Below are 16,124 nucleotides of genomic sequence, written 5' to 3'. Positions count from 1 at the left end.
CTCCTCCTGCCCCCAATGCTTCCCAGCATTAGGGTCTTTTCCAATGAGTCAACTCTTCGCAGGAGGTGGCCAAAGTATTGGAGTTTCAGCTTCAACATCAGTCCTTCCAATGAACACCCAGGACTGATCGCCTTTAGGATGGACTGGTTGGATCTCCTTGCAGTCCAAGGGACTCTCAAGAGTCTTCTCCAACACCACACTTCAAAAGCATCAATTCTCCAGTGCTCAGCTTTCTTTATAGTCCAACTCTCACATTCATACATGACTACTGGAAAAACCGTAGCCTTGACTAGACGGACCTTTGTTCGCAAAGTACTGTCTCTGCTTTTTAATATGCTATCTAGGTTGGTCATAACTTTCCTTCCAAGGAGTAAGCGTCTTTTAATTTCATGGCTGCAATCCACCTGCAGTGATTTTGGAGCCCAAAAAATAAAGTCAGCCACTGTTTCCATGTCTATTTCCCATGAAGTGATGGGACCAGATGTCATGATCTTAGTTTTCTGAACGTTGAGCTTTAAGCCAACTTTTTCACTCTCCTCTTTCACTTTCATCAAGAGGCTCTTTAGTTCTTCTTCACTTTCTGCCATAAGGGTGGTGTCATCTGCATATATGAGGTTATTGATATTTCTCCCAGCAAGCTTGATTCCAGCTTGTTTCTTCCGGCCCAGCGTTTCTCATAATGTACTCTGCATATAAGTTAAATAAGCAGGGTGACAATATACAGCCTTGACGTACTCCTTTTCCTATTTGGAACCAGTCTGTTGTTCCATGTCTAGTTCTAACTGTTGCTTCCTGACCTGCATACAGGTTTCTCAAGAGACAGGTCAGATGGTCTGGTATTCCCATCTCTTTCAGAATTTTCCGCAGTTTATTGTGATCCACACAGTCAAAGGCTTTGGTTATGACCAATCTAGACAGCTTATTAAAAAGGAGAGAGATTACTTCGCCAACAAAAGTCTGTCTAGTCAAGGCTATGGTTTTTCCAGTAGTCATGTATGGATGTGAGAGTTGGACTATGAAGCTGAACACCGAAGAATTGATGCTTTTGAAATGTGGTGTTGGAGAAGACTCTTGGGAGTCCCTTGAACTGCAAGATCAATCCAGTCTATCCTAAAGGAAATCAGTCCTGAATATTCATTGGAAGGACTGATGCTGAAGCTGAAACTGCAGTACTTTGGTCACCTGATGCGAAGAACTGACTCATTGGAAAAGACCCTGATGCTGGGTAAGATTGAAAGCAAGAAAAGAAGGGGATGACAGAGGATCAGATGGTTGGATGGCATCACCGACTTGATGGACATGAGTTTGAGGAAACTCCAGGAGTTGTTGATGGAGAGGGAATCCTGGCTTGCTGCAGTCCATGGGGTCGCAAAGAGTTGGACATGACTGAGCAACTGAACTGAATACTGAACTAAAGCTTGTACTTATTCAGGGTCCTAGTAAGGATATACCACATTCTATTTAACCATATGTCTCCTTAGGCCCCTCTTGGGTATGTGTGTTGCTCAGACTTCCTTGACCTTGACAGTTTTAAGGAGTACTCGTCAGGTGTTGTTGTAGAATGTCTCGGCTGGAATTTGTCTAGTTCTTTCTCATGATTAGATTGGAGTAATGGAGTTTGTGGCAGAAGACCACAGAAATCAAGTGCTGTTTTCATTATATTGTTTCAGGAGAACATACAATGAATGTGATTATGACTATTGATGTTGACCTTGCTCACCTGAGTAGTACGTGTCAGGTTTCTTCACTGTAAAGTTACTCTTTTTACGCGCCTTTCCATTTTGTGCTCTTTGAAAAGGAAGTCTCCATGCTCAATATACACTTATAAGGGTGGAAAGTGTCTACTTATTTGTGTAGTTTATCTACATAAAATACTTGGAGTTTGTCCAAACTGGAGGTTTGTCCTTTCATGTTTTTCAATCATTGATTTTTATCAGTATGGACTGGAATATTTATACTTTGTTTTATAATCCAATACCGCTTTATTTTATTGCTCAGATTATTCCAGCTTTGTCCAGAAAAAAATTTTTGATCTACCATAGACCAAGAATGGTGAATTAATTTTGCTCTGTTGTTTCTGGTTGTTTACTCCTGTGTTACTGGTAGTTTTTACTTATGTGTTGTGGTGTTGTGTTACTCCACTTATAAAACAAAAGACTTTTAGGAAAGACAAATAGGTCTTTAGGAAAGTAGATGGCAGTTATGATAGTTTTGTGGCTGTTGATTTCTCATCTCAGGTGATAGGAGTTGTCTACTCGGTTATTGGAAATCTCCGTTGAAAGAAGCATTTTTCTCTAGATAATTCTTTTAAACTCTGCTCTTTAGGTAGATATGGGGAATGGGGTTTAGACAAATCCTCTTTCTGCATCTGTTGATTTTCAAATGTCTCAAAATAATTTTTGTGCCACTGGGATGAAATTTGCATCCCTTCACATGTTTGGAAGAACAGTAGTTTAGTTAGAGATAAAACACTTCTGTCATGCCTGCTTCCTTGAAATCTGACACTGTGCCACTTCCCTGTGCGTTGCACTTTGGAAGACTGAAACTAGCCTGATATATCTACTCCTCTCCTGCTTCAGGTGACTTTATTTAGAAGGATATGGGAGAGAGTGAAGGATTGAATTCTTACGGGATTCTTTAATTGCCTTTAAAATCAAATAGCTTAAATATAGTGTGCTGTTTTTCCCTTACATTGTAAATATGTTGCCCCCAAGTCCCTTGCTGACGCGACTGTGTGATACTTCATCCTGTAGATGAGGGCTTGTTAGCCTCAGCACCGTTGACATCTGAACTGTTCTTTGCTGCAAGGCTTTCTGCAGCACAGGATGTTTTGCAGCCTTCCTGGCCTCTTCTAACTAGATGCCAGTGTTGTCTTCTCGCCACATCAGTTGTGACAACCAAAAATGTCTCTAGACATTGCCAGATGTCTTTCTCTCCTGGTTGAGAACCACTGCTATAGATTGGTTCCATTCCTCTGTTGTTAGATTTACAGATTGTTTTTATATTCAGTATAAATAACACCATAATGAGGCTTATTATACACAAAGATTTTTCTCTTTTGATCTGTTATTTTGGAGAATTACATTATTTCCAAATACATAACTTTTTCTGTTCCTATTATAGAGGATTATTTTTTAACATACTGATAGATCCTATTTGTTAGTATTTTTAATCTTTTAAAATAATATTTTTGTACAGTTGGGCTTACTTCTTTTAAGATAACTTATCAGAAACACAACCACTGGGTCAGAGTTTCCAGGTTTATATAGTCTTGGCATTTTTAGGATACATTTATAAGCCACCCTGGCATGATTGGCCAAATCACAGGTAGAAAGGTTTTCCATAGCCAATTTATAATCCTTGCTTTATCCAACACTTTGGTTGATAGGGGGTGTTCTACTTAATTTTGGTAGAACCTGAGACTTACTTGTTACTCTTAAATTTTTTAAAATAAATTTAGAATTTTGAAGTAATTTTAGTTTTATAGGAAAGTTCCAAAGATAGTACAGAGAGTTCCTGCATACCCCTTAACCAGTCCTCTATGTCAACTTCTTATGTTACTGTGGTCTAAGCTAAGAAACCAACATTGATGCTATTCTACTAACTAAGCTCCAGACTTTATTTGGATTTCACCAGCTTTTCTAGTAATTCCGTTTTTCTTTGCCAGGATCCTATCTGGGTACCACATTACATTTAGTACCCTTGCCTTTTGGGTCCCCATACAGTTATAGGACTATCGTTGATTCTTAAAAAAGAAGGAAAAGTTTTTTTTAATGCATTAAGCACTTAAGCCTTAAGTTTAAGAAGTTGATCTCTAGACTAGTCTGCTTTGGTTTGAATCCTGACTTGCCACCTAAGTTGTATTGTACGAGTATACTAGGTATCTCACTTTTCTCAGTTGTAAAATAAGAATATTGATAGTGCTAACTTTACTACGTTGTTATTTGATTTAAATGGTATAGTACTGTTAGTCTCTTAATATAGAGCCTGACAGAAAGAGCTCACAAGATCATTTTTGTTATTGCTGTTTATATTAGTTTTTTAGTCAGAACACCTGGAGAAGGAAATGGCAACCCATTCCAGAATTCTTACCTAGAGAATCCTGTGGACAGAGGAGCCTGGTGGGCTGCTGTTCATAGGGTCGCACAGAGTTGGACGACTGAAGCGACTTAGCCTGTGTGCATGCATTGGAGAAGGAAATGGCAACCTACTCCAGTATTCTTGCCTGGAGAATCCCAGGGATGGAGGAGCCTGGTGGGCTGCCATCTTTGGGGTCAGACATGACTGAAGCGACTTAGCAGCAGCAGTCAGAACACCATACTTGCCTTAAGAAACCCTTGAGGACAATCTTGTTTCATGGGCCTGAGGCCTCCCTGATGCCACATCTTCTGTTTGATAAGAAGCAGATGGGATTGACAGATTGTGCTGTTGTTGAATAGACATACCAAGATCCACATGCCCCCTCTAAGAAAAGTGTGCCAAATGTAGAAAGGAGAGGGGGAATTTTGCAGTATATGAATGTCCTTTGTTGAAATTTTATGACTTGCTTTCTTTAAAGATTTTTAGCTAAAGGTCTGTTTGAAAATTGTTTGCCTTTTTGATATTTGTTATTTTTGAGACTAGAATTTCAATGAGTTAATGTTTGTGAAGCATTTGAAACAGTGCCTGTCACAGAATGAGTGTTATGGAAGTATTTACTTATTCTTCAGTGCCTCAAATAAGATAAAAACATTATGACTGCTTGTTACAAGAAGCCTCTGTATCTAAAGTTAACTTTATATATAATAAGAGGTGAGAGGACCATTAACCCTCTTAGATTAGTCACCTGGTTGTCCCTGAGAGGGTTTTGTTGCTGACCAAAGAAAGCTGTCTGCAGTCTGCCCCCTCAAACTGTTGAGACGGCAAAAGATTCTTAGCTTTGGCCATGAGGCTGGTAAAAGTGTGTGATATTTAGCATTTGTAATCATGAAGGAGTAAAGGCAAAATGAAATGGCTCAGGAATTTTTTTTCTATATGTCCTGCAACTTAAATATCATTATGATAAAAAATATATAAATTTAGTTGCTCTTAATTTTGGTAGAACTAGAGAGACAGCATTGTTAGTTTTAAAACATTTTGGTGATAGAAATTTTCAGACATACAGAAAGGTAGAAATGAAGTGTAGATTGAGCATCCATGTATCGGTTTGGCCGTAAAGTTTGTTCGGTTATGGGATATGTTGTTCAATAAAGTTCTTGGTGAAAATGAAAAATAGGTTTTTTACTTTTACTTAAAACCGAACAAACTTTTTGGCCAACCCAATACCTGTTATGCTCCTTTAAATATTGACATAGAGCCAATTTAATGTAGTATTTTTAGATTGCTGTGGACTGGCATAATGTCATCAATCTGACAACAACTATATTCATTTTTGGATATTTTCCTTTATACAAATTTTATGCTATTCCATGAGTACAATTTTTTTGTATTATTTATGTCTAAATAGTAATAATCATTTTAGTGGGGAATTACATTTTGTCTTTTATCCCTCTCAAATTCCCCTTCTTTGTTTATATGCTCCTCTTTTCATATTCCATTTTGACTTTAGCTTAGGAAGGGCACTCAGTTTTTCTGTTGCAGTAGACGCCAAGATAATGATGCACCTTGGGTTTTGTGTATTTATAAACAATAGACATCCTCTAATACAAAGTTGTCTTTTTCTCTTTAATTTTGGTGGTGAATAGTGCGTGTAAACTGTTAAATGACGGAAGGACAGCTGCACTCCAGTTTTTAATTACATCCTTTCTTTCAGCTTCTGTAATGAATAACGATTTTTAAAGAAATGTTTTAATGTTAACTAGACACCTGGTAGGTCTACCCTCAGGAATAGATAAACATGCCATTTCTTCTTTTACAAGGACTCAGGATTCACTATCAGCACTGCTGGAACTTAATGTGTGTGTGTGTTAGTTACTTCAGTTCAGTTCAGTTGCTCAGTCTTATCCGACTCTTTGTGACCCTGTCAGAAACGCCAGGCCTCCCTGTCCATCACCAACTCCCGGAGTTCACCCAAACTCATGTCCATTGAGTCAGTGATGCCATCCAACCATCTCATCCTCTGTCGTCCCCTCCTCCTGCCCTCAACCTTTTCCAGCATCAGGGTCTTTTCCAGTGAGTCAGCTCTTAGCATCAGGTGGCCAAAGTATTGGAGTTTCAGCTTCAGCGACAGTCCTTCCAGTGAATATTCAGGACTGATCTCCTTTAGGATAGACTGGTTGGATCTCCTTGCAGTCCAAGGGACTCTCAAGAGTCTTCTCCACACCACAGTTCAAAAACATCAATTCTTCGGCACTCAGCTTTCTTGATAGTCCAACTCCCACATCAATACATGACTACTGGAAAAACCATAGCCTCGACTAGACGGACCTTTGTTGACAAAGTAATGTCTCTGCTTTTTAGTATGCTGTCTAGGGTGGTCATAACTTTCCTTCCAAGGAGTAAGCGTCTTTTAATTTCATGGCTGCAATCACCATCTGCAGTGATTTTGGAGTCCCCCAAGATAAAGTCAGCCACTGTTTGCTCATCTGTTTGCCATGAAGTGATGGGACTGGATTCCATGATCTTAGTTTTCTGAATGTTGAGCTTTAAGCCAACTTTTTCACTCTCCTCTTTCACTTTCATCAAGAGGCTCTTTAGTTCTTCTTCACTTTCTGCCATAAGGGTGTTGTCGTCTGCATATCTGAGGTTACTGATATTTCTCCCGGCAAGCTTGATTCCAGCTTGTGCTTCTTCCAGCCCAGCGTTTTTCATGATGTACTCTGCATATAAGTTAAATAAGCAGGGTGACAGTATACAGCCTTGACGTACTCCTTTTCCTATTTGGAACCAGTCTGTTGTTCCATGTCCAGTTCTAACTGTTGCTTCCTGACCTGCATATAGTCACTAGTCGTGTCCCATTCTTTTCGACCCCATGGACTATAGCCGGCCTGGCTCCTCTGTCCAAGGAATTCTCCAGGCAGGAAAACTAGAGTAGGTTGTCTTTCCCTTCTCCAGGGGATCTTTCCAAACCAGGTATTGAACCCAAGTCTCCTACATTGCAGGCAGATTCTTTACCGTCTGAGCCACCAGGGAAGCCCTGGGACTTAATTTCTCCTCTCTAGTCTTAAGTGGTCCCAGCTTCTTCAGATGTTTATTACCTGATGTATTTTTCTAATTGCCTGCTGTTCTCATTCTTCTGCTTGGGATATATTGTCAATGTTCCTCTTAAAGTGTGGACCTTAGAAAGAAATTTGTTGCTGTATATGTTTGATAAATCACAGTGCTGACTATACAATCTAGACTATTGTGTTTTTTTAGTTTTACTGAGCTTGAGTTGGGAACTGTGGTTCAGCCATTTTCAGTTGGAGTAGGCCTCCCATAATGTGAGCATTGTCAAATGAAGATTATTTCTGGTAAGCCAGCTACTTCATTTGGTGCTCACTTGCTCATTCATTCATTCCATACATATTTATGGCCTTCCCTAGTGGCTCAGTTGGTAAAGAATTGACCTGCCGTGCAGGAGGCCTGGGTTTGATCTCTGGGTTGGGAAGATCCCTGGAGAAGGAAATTGCAACCTATTCCAGTACTCTTGCCTGGAGAATTCCATGGACAGAGGAGTGGTACAGGCTGCAGTCCATGGAATCGCAAAGAGTTGGACACAACTGTGCAACTGACTTTCAGTTTTTTTCATACGTATTTATGGAGTGCTTACTGTGTACCATGTGTAGTTTCAGTCATTTTGGCATTGTGCAAGACAGATGTTTCTTTTCTGTTGGATCTTACTTTCTGGTTGATATCAATAAAGTAAAGAATTGGATGAAAAACCGTTTCAGCAAGCTGTGAGTAAAAGAAAACTGAAAAATGAACTGTGATAGTATTTGGGGTATACTTTAGATTGGGTAGTCAGGAAAGGTCTCTTTGAGTTGACCACTGGGCTGAGATCTAAATGTCAAGGAGCCAGCCATACAAGTATGTGGGTGGAGAAATAAGGGTGATTCCAGGAAGAGAGAGCAGTAAAAACAAAAGTCCAGAGATAGGGAACAAGCTTGACATGTTGAGTTAATAGAGAAGTCCACAGTGGCTAGAGAGCTTAAGTGATGATGGAAGAATTATAGGAAGTAAGATTGAAGAACTAAACGGGTCAGATCATAGAGGGCTGTGGTAAGTTTTTCTTTAAATTTTCCTTAAATTCAGTGGGAAGTCAAGAGTGAAATGATTTCATCACATGGAAGAAAGATCACTCTGGAGAATGAATTAGAGGCAAAAGTGGAAGAAGGACCACTAGTTATTGCAGTAGTCTACACAGTGGACAGTGATCACTTTGCGATGGGGCAGCTACAGATGAGAGATGTGGGACGGATTCAGTCTATATTTGGAGATAAAATTGATAGGATTTGCTAGTGAATTAAATGGTATGTTTGAGAGAAAGCAGAGTCAACGTTCTGACAAACAGATTTTTTTATTCATGTGAGGAAGTGGAGATTTGTTTAAACTCTGGAAGAAAAAACCCCTCACATTTTAAGTGTTTACTATGGTGTGTGTTGTTGATGGTTAAGAGAATGGACTCTGGAGTCAAGACTGCTTGGTAACAATAGCTCTGCTACCTACGTTGGACAAGTTACTCAGCCATTCTGTGACTCAGTGCTCTCATCTATAAAATGAGGACAATAACAATATCTGTCTTATAAGTGTGTTGCAAAGATTAGATGAGTTGATTGATATAGGTGTAGATAATACAGGCTCCAGCACCTACTCATATAAAGAATCTATATAAATGTTAGCTTTTATTATCTTAAAGGTCTTTGCAGGGGTAATACTGAGTCTATATAACGATAGCCATATGCTGACTTTATATGCTGATAGCTATATAAGATACAATTCTTCTCTTTAATTGCAGCTTCATATTTTTTGCCTTTCCTCAGGGACATCTGTAATTTTTTGTTTACTGCCATTGTGAAAATATGAAAAAGATTATTTTGTGTTTTCCTGTAGCTTTGTGTTGCTAGCTAAAAATCTGCTTAGGACTGCATTTGTATCAAATCTCTTTCAGAGTATGCTATACTAGAGTATCTTACACTGAAGAAATGTCTTGCAAGAGGTACCAGAAATGCTGGGGTTTTGCTAACATGCCTCATAATACAGCTTTTATATTCCTTTTTGGGAAGTATCTATTAATCCTTATTTCTGTAAAATTATAAAATGCACTGTGAGAAGTTTTTCACCTTGTCTTTTACAGAAGTACAGTTCATTTAACTAGAATTTGATACTTTGATTTACAGCATAGTAATACTAAATATTTAGTCTTATTCTAAGTTCTTTCCAGAAAGGAACTTTTCTGTTAGTGGTATATAATCTCTCTATGAATTTATGATATGCTTTGCCCTAGATTGGTGCTAACTTTTAGAGATTATTAATTTCATCCCTTTTTTCTTATCTTGCATTGAGTGTAGAATTCATGCTTTTTATTTATTCTTTTTAATAGTAGGATTTACTAGTGAGTTTACTACTTCAAAGAAGTGCAGTATATTGAAACAAGCAGGATGTGTCTGCTGGGTGTTAATGGCTCCCTCACCACGTCACTATGAGTGATTGTTTCTTTGTTTGCAGAAACGAAAACCTTTGGATATCAATATATTGATATTTCTAATGGTTTACATTTTTATAGATCATAGCTTTGATTACTAAAGAAAGATTCATTATAAAGGGATTTTCCTAGTTGAAATAACATTCATGAAATGGTATTACATTTCAGTATTTAATGTTCATTACATTTACATGTTTTAAAACGGAAAAGTTACAACATGGTATATAATGGAGATTCTCTCTTTAATTCCTGTATTCCAGCCTCCTGATTTCTCTTCCCCAAAGGTATCAGTTCTGTGTATGCTTCCAGGAAATGAATATAAACATTTATGCAGGAATATATACATCTGTACACTTGCCCATGTGTGTATATATTCTTTTTTTAAAGTTGTAGGGTATTATGGTTTATATTTTATCTTTAAGTGTATATCATAATTCATCCCTATTAAATAAAATTTGCTGTTCAGTTGCTCAGAAAATATTTCATTTTTTAGGCACGGTAAGTTTCTTGGTTCTTTTAAAGTCTAGATTGATGTGTATACTCAGATGTGTAGTTTCTAGAATTTCTGTCACATGACGATTTCATAGATCTTTTCAATAACATATGGCACATGGTTCTGATGTTGTTGTTCAGTCGCTCAGTCATGTCCAACTCTTTGCAACCCCATGGACTGCAGCACGCAAGGCTTCCCTGTCCTTCGCCATCTATTGGAGCTTGCTCAGACTCATGTCCATTGAGTCGGTGATGCCATCCAACCATCTCGTCCTCTGTTGTCCCCTTCTCCTCCTGCCTTCAGTCTTTCCCAGCATCAGGGTCTTTTCTAATGAGTCGGCTCTTTGCATCAAGTGGTCAAAGTATTGGAGCTTCAAAGTATAAGAACTGATAATAAAATTATCAGTTGCCAAATGAGTTGCCAAAATTATCAGTTGCTAAAATTGCTTTGTCTGTTTTGCCGTTGCCTACGTACCATTTGTACATTTAGGAGTAAACCTGTAGGTAAATTTTAGAATGTGGTTGAAGAGTATGTGCAACTGTAATTTTTGGTAGACTTTATTAAATTGCCTTCCAGTGAGATTGTACCACTCTCTTGGTACCAGCAATGTATGTTCCTGCATCATGTCGTCAAGAGAATGATTATCAAACCTTTGACCTTTGCCAGTCTGACACGTGAAAAATTATCTTAGTGTAGTCTTAATTTTCATTTCTTTTATGAGTGTGAAGTTGGACGTAGTTTAAGATCCATTTGTGGGGGTTTTTTTGGTCCATTTATCTATCATGTTGTTCATTTTCTTACTGATTTATGGGACCCTTTTTATATTAGGGAAATTAGTTCATGATATGTAATACAATTTTTTATTTCTTATCCGTATAGTGTGCTATTGTTTTACTTTGTTTCTTTAATATATTTTATTTTCTTTTTTAATTAAAATAACTGAAGTTTATAGAATCAAATAGTTCTAAAAGCTCCTCTTGGAGAAGATTCCCCAGAACCAACCATTTTGAACTCTTGTAGCTGATTCCTTTGGAATTTATCTTCAAATTTCTAAACAACTGTGCTTCTTGATTTTTCTTTCTTTCTTTTTATTTTTTTAGTTTTAGGAATTGTCTGTTCCGTTACAGGAGAAGAGATTTAACCACTCCACTACCCCAAACACGAGAAGGCAATGGCACCCCACTCCAGTACTCTTGCCCGGAAAATCCCATGGACGGAGGAGCCTGGTAGGCTGCAGTCCATGGGGTCGCGAAGAGTTGGACACGACTGAGCGACTTCACTTTCACTTTTCACTTTTGTGCATTGGAGAAGGAAATGGCAACCCACTCCATATTCTTGCCTGGAGAATCCCAGAGACGAAGGAGCCTGGTGGGCTGCCGTCTATGGGGTCGCACAGAGTCGGACACGACTGAAGCGACTTAGCAGCAGCAGCAGCTACCCCAAACACACATTCCCTACACATCCCCCTCCCTTCCACCTCCTGTTCTTCCTCATCTTTTCCAGATAGAATTACTTTTTATTTCCAGCACAATTTATTGTTTTTCCCCAGCTGAGATCGATGCCATTCTACTTCTTGGGGTTTTGTATGAAAACTTTTTTCTCACTGAAAGCACAAAGGCTCTACCTACCAATTTTGCATAATGTGCCTTTCTAAGTCTTCTCTTTTCATCCATTGTGCTTGGCACAGAGTAGACCCCTTCAGTCTTGAAAATCATGCCATTCAGTTTGGAAATTTTCTTAGATAATTTTTTGAAATTATTTCCTCTCTTCAATTTTCTGTGTTCTCTTACTCCTGTTTTTTGACTCCTGAACCTCCTGGACTGATCCTGTACTGTTTGACCATGTCGCCTTGTGCTGTAATTTCTGGGAGTTTCCTTCAACATTTATCTTTCCAGCTTTCTCTTTTATGATTATGTTTTTACTTTACAGGAGCTCTTTGTTCCTCTGAATGTTCTGTTTTTCCTTTTAATAGCATCTTGTTATTTCATGGATTCAAAAATCTTATCTTTCTGAAAGGAGTTTGCTCACTTGCTTCCTTCCTCTCGTCTTTCCTTAAATTTTCTTTTCCTAACCTCATCCCTTTTTCTTCCAAGCTACCCTTTTCTGCTTGTTTTGCTTGCCAACCCCTGCCTCCCCACCCTCGCCCCCTTCTGTTAGGGAACTTCTGTGTTTGGCCGTGGGCTGTCCACTTATATTTTAAAGTGGGCATTGAATAGCTGATTGGAAGCTCTGTGCTTGTCTATGGAACTTATTGGCTGTGGGCTTCACTACAGGGTAATCTGACCGACCTGTTTGTGTGGGTAACCTCCAATATTAGCACCTTTTGGACTTCCTTTAGGGCTGGTGATATTCTAAAGAGTAGGAAAAACTCTTCTCATCTTTTTAAGAGGGCATACATTTGATTGCCATCATTTTGAAAATCAGGTGTCTGGAAAAGATTTTCCGTTCAGTTCAGTTGCTCAGTTGTGTCCAACTCTTTGTGAAAAGATTATTATGTCAAATAAAACTTTCACTTAATTTTATGTTTTTTAATTCTCACTTCCAACCTTCATCTCTCTGCCTGGTTTTCTTCAGTACCAAAAGTCCTGTTTACTTTTTTCAGAAATATTATTATTTAATATAAGTGAAGTGAAGTGAAAGTCTCCCAGCCATGTCCGACTCTTTATGACCCCATGAACTATACAGTCCATGGAATTCTCCAGGCCAGAATACTGGAGTGGGTAGCCTTTCCCTTCTCCAGAGGATCTTCCCAACCCAGGGATCGAACCCAGGTCTCCCGCTTTGCAGGTAGATTCCTTACCAGCTGAGCCACAAGGGAAGCCTTTAATATAAGGCTTATCATAAAAAATATATAGTTAATTGTCTTATGTGAGAGACACTGCTTCCAGGAGTTCAGAAGGATGATAAATGATTTGGAGAGTTTTATAAAATTTCATTTAAGGGGATATGCTTGACTTGAAGGTTGTTTCTTTTTTAAGTTGGAGTAGATAATGTGGCTGTTACTTTGAGAGCCTTGGGGAACAAGCTCACAAAACTTGTAACTTTCATTCAGAAATCAAGAAATCTGGTTAAAATTCTTAAATCCTTTTTTCTTCTTTCTTTTCATGAATCATTTGCTGTGTATGAGATATGAACTTGACTGGTGGTACTGTTCTTGTATGAACTGTACTTTGATCTTACAGTGTCATATTTAATCTTTTAGTTGTTGGTAGCTGGTAATTCACTTACTAATCAGACTTCAGTAACATAGAGTTTCAGAGCAGGAGGAGATGCTCAATATTACTGTATATAACTTTTTTCCTAAGAAAACAGATAACTGGTAGAGCCAGAAATCAAACACAATGTTTAGGCGTTCTTTTTCTTGTTTCCTATAGTTCATTGTCTTGATATGTTTATTGCATGTGTATGTATCTTGAGTACAAGTTCAGTTCAGTTCAGTCACTCAGTCATATCTGACTCTTTGCAACCCCATGGACTGCAGCACGCCAGGCCTCCCTGGCCATCACCAACTCCTGGAGTTTACTCAAACTCATGCCCATTGAGTCGGTGATGCCATGCAACTATTTCATCCTCTGTCGTCCCCTTCTCTGCCCGCCTTCAACCTTTCCCAGCATCAGGGTCTTTTCAGATGAGTCAGTTCTTTGCATCAGGTGGCCAAAGTATTGGAGTTTCAGCTTCAACAACAGTCCTTCCAATGAATATTCAGGACTGATTTCCTTTAGTACAAGTTAGTATGCTTTTATTTATTATCAGAAAATATTTCATTCTTTAGGCACTGAAAGTTTCTTGGTTTTTGTGAAGTCTAGATTGATGTGTATACTCAGATGTATAGTTTTCTAGGATTTCTGTTGCATGAGGATTTCATAAATCATTTCAATAACATATGGCACTCGGTTCTAATGTTGTCGTTCAGTCACTCAGTCATGTCCAACTTTTTGCAACCCCATGGACTGCAGCATGCCAGGCTTCCCTGTCCTTCACCATCTCCCGAAGCTTGCTCAAACTCATGTCCGTTGAGTCGGAGTCAGTGATGCCATCCAACCATCTTGTCCCCTTCTCCTCCTGCCTTCAATCTTTCTGAGCATCAGAGTCTTTTCAAATGAGTCTGTTCTTCGCATCAGGTGGCCAAAATACTGGAACTTCAGCTTCAGCATCAGTCCTTCCAATGAATATTCAGGACTGATTTCCTTTAGGATGGACTGGTTGGATCTCCTTGCAGTCAACGGGATTCTCAGTAGCCTTCTCTAACACCACAGTTTGAAAGCATCAGTTCCTCGGCACTCAGCCTTCTTTCTGGTCCAACTCTCACATCCATACACGACTACTGGAAAAACCATAGCTTTGACTAGACGGACTTTTGCTGGCAAAGTAATGGCTTTTTAATACTTCGTCTAGGTCCTAATAATCTCTAATAGATATTTTTGTAATTCATATGAGAAACTTTTCATGGCCAAGCCTTTTAGATGATCCTATTAAATGAAACAATAATTAAAATGACTTTATGAGTATGTGTGATTAAATTGGTACTTCTTAAAAAAAAAAAAAAAGAATCAAGGTCTATGCAGGTAGTGGCCAGTGTTCTCATTTGCAGTTATTTTTCTTAAACCAAAGTTCCTTTCCCTTTGGGAGACTCTGTCCATTTTTATTATTTCCCCTCAATATTAACGTAAGGGAGACAGAGATCATTCAGTTTATCTTTAACGCCCTCTATAGAACACGGTCTTGAGACTTTCTGCCCTTAATTTGACATGAGATAATTGAGGTAAAACAGTCAGCAAAAACAAGACTGGGAGCTGACTGTGGCTCAGATCATGAATTCTTATTGCCAAATTCAGACTTAAATTGAAGAAAGTGGGGAAAACCACTAGACCATTCAGGTATGACCTAAATCAAACCCCTTATGATTATACAGTGGAAGTGAGAAATAGATTTAAGGGACTAGATCTAATAGAGTGCCTGGTGAACTATGAATGGAGGTTCGTGACATTGTACAGGAGACAGGGATCAAGACCATCCCCAAGAAAAAGAAATGCAAAAAAGCAAAATGGCTGTCTGAGGAGGCCTTACAAACAGCTGTGAAAAGAAGGGAAGCGAAAAGCAAAGGAGAAAAGGAAAGATATTCCCATCTGAATGCAGAGTTCCAAAGAATGGCAAGGAGAGATAAGAAAGCCTTCCTCAGCGATCAATGCAAAGAAATAGAGGAAAACAATAGAATGGGAAAGACTAGAGATCTCTTCAAGAAAATTAGAGATACCAAGGGAACATTTCATGCAAAGATGGGCTCAGTAAAGGACAGAAATGGTATGGACCTAACGGAAGCAGAAGATATTAAGAAGAGGTGGCAAGAATACACAGAAGAACTGTACAAAAAAAATCTTCACGACCCAGATAATCACAATGGTGTGATCACTCACCTAGAGCCAGACATCCTGGAGTACGAAGTCAAGTGGGCCTTAGGAAGCATCACTATGAACAAAGCTAGTTGAGGTGATGGAATTCCAGTTGAGCTACTTCAAATCCTAAAAGATGATGCTGTGAAAGTACTGCACTCAATATGCCAGCAAATCTGGAAAACTGAGCAGGGGCCACAGGACTGGAAAAGGTCAGTTTTCATTCCAATCCCAAAGAAAGGCAATGCCAGAGAATGCTCAAACTGCCGCACAGTTGCACTCATCTCACATGGTAGTAAAGTAATACTTAAAATTCTCCAAGCCAGGCTTCAGCAATATGTTGAACCGTGAACTTCCATATGTTCAAGCTGGATTTAGAAAAGGCAGAGGAACCAGAGACCAAATTGCCAACATCCACTGAATGATCGAAAAAGCAAGAGTTGCCGAAAAACATCTATTTCTGCTTTATTGACTATGCCAAAGCCCTAGACTGTGTGGATCACAATCAACTGTGGAAAATTCTGAAAGAGATGGGAATACCAGACCACCTGACCTGCCTCTTGAGAAACCTGTGTGCAGGTCAGGAAGCAACAGTTAGAACTGGACATGGAACAACAGACTGGTTCCAAATAGGAAAAGG

The 16,124-nt window shown here is 38.9% G+C and overlaps 1 protein-coding gene and 1 long non-coding RNA gene across 28 annotated transcripts in view; one reads left to right on the top strand and one right to left on the bottom strand.

Annotated features, from left to right (window-relative positions):
* The window catches only part of PPM1B (protein phosphatase, Mg2+/Mn2+ dependent 1B), a 93,758-nt gene that overhangs the window by 27,483 nt on the left and 50,151 nt on the right, over window positions 1-16,124 (top strand). The gene's annotated exons all lie outside the window — the stretch shown is intronic.
* On the bottom strand, window positions 12,348-14,648 carry LOC145546075 (uncharacterized). The gene is made up of 2 exons (XR_014082465.1): window positions 14,046-14,648; window positions 12,348-13,569 (listed from the first exon to the last, which is right to left on the bottom strand). It is a non-coding gene; the product is annotated as an uncharacterized LOC145546075 (long non-coding RNA).

Source organism: Giraffa tippelskirchi, chromosome 4 (assembly GCF_054371585.1).
Source record: "Giraffa tippelskirchi isolate mGirTip1 chromosome 4, T2T-mGirTip1v1.2.pri, whole genome shotgun sequence".
In the NCBI taxonomy this organism is placed as follows: Eukaryota; Metazoa; Chordata; class Mammalia; order Artiodactyla; family Giraffidae; genus Giraffa; species Giraffa tippelskirchi.
This window is presented reverse-complemented; position numbering and strand designations above follow the sequence as displayed.